Source organism: Colobus angolensis, unplaced genomic scaffold (genome assembly GCF_000951035.1).
Source record: "Colobus angolensis palliatus isolate OR3802 unplaced genomic scaffold, Cang.pa_1.0 Scaffold8, whole genome shotgun sequence".
Classification (NCBI taxonomy): domain Eukaryota; kingdom Metazoa; phylum Chordata; class Mammalia; order Primates; family Cercopithecidae; genus Colobus; species Colobus angolensis.
In genome coordinates, this window is record NW_012121820.1 from 12,649,200 (window position 1) to 12,649,576 (window position 377).

Consider the following 377-nt stretch of genomic DNA (forward strand, 5'->3'; position numbering starts at 1 on the left):
CAGTCCCGCAGAGCTTTCTCACGCGGCCCCGGACACAGCCCGGCGGCCACGAGCGGCCCTGTCACGCACGGCAGCCCCGCCCACAGGCCGCAGGCCCCGCAGCCGGCGCGTCAGTCAGGCGTACTCGCACGGGCGTCCGCCAGCCCGCAGTCCCACACAGACGCAGCCCCCGCGTCCCGAACACCGCCCATGCAGCGACCAGGACGGGCCGCGAGGAGGTGGCGCGTCCTCCGGGCATGCCTGGCCAAACCCAGTTACCTGGGCGCGCTTCCCGGCGAAGGGAGCCAGGCCGGGCCGCCTCACACCGGCGGTGGCAGCGGGTTCTCCGCGCGGCCCATCCTGAGACCAGGACGGGCCGCGAGGAGGTGGCGCGTCCT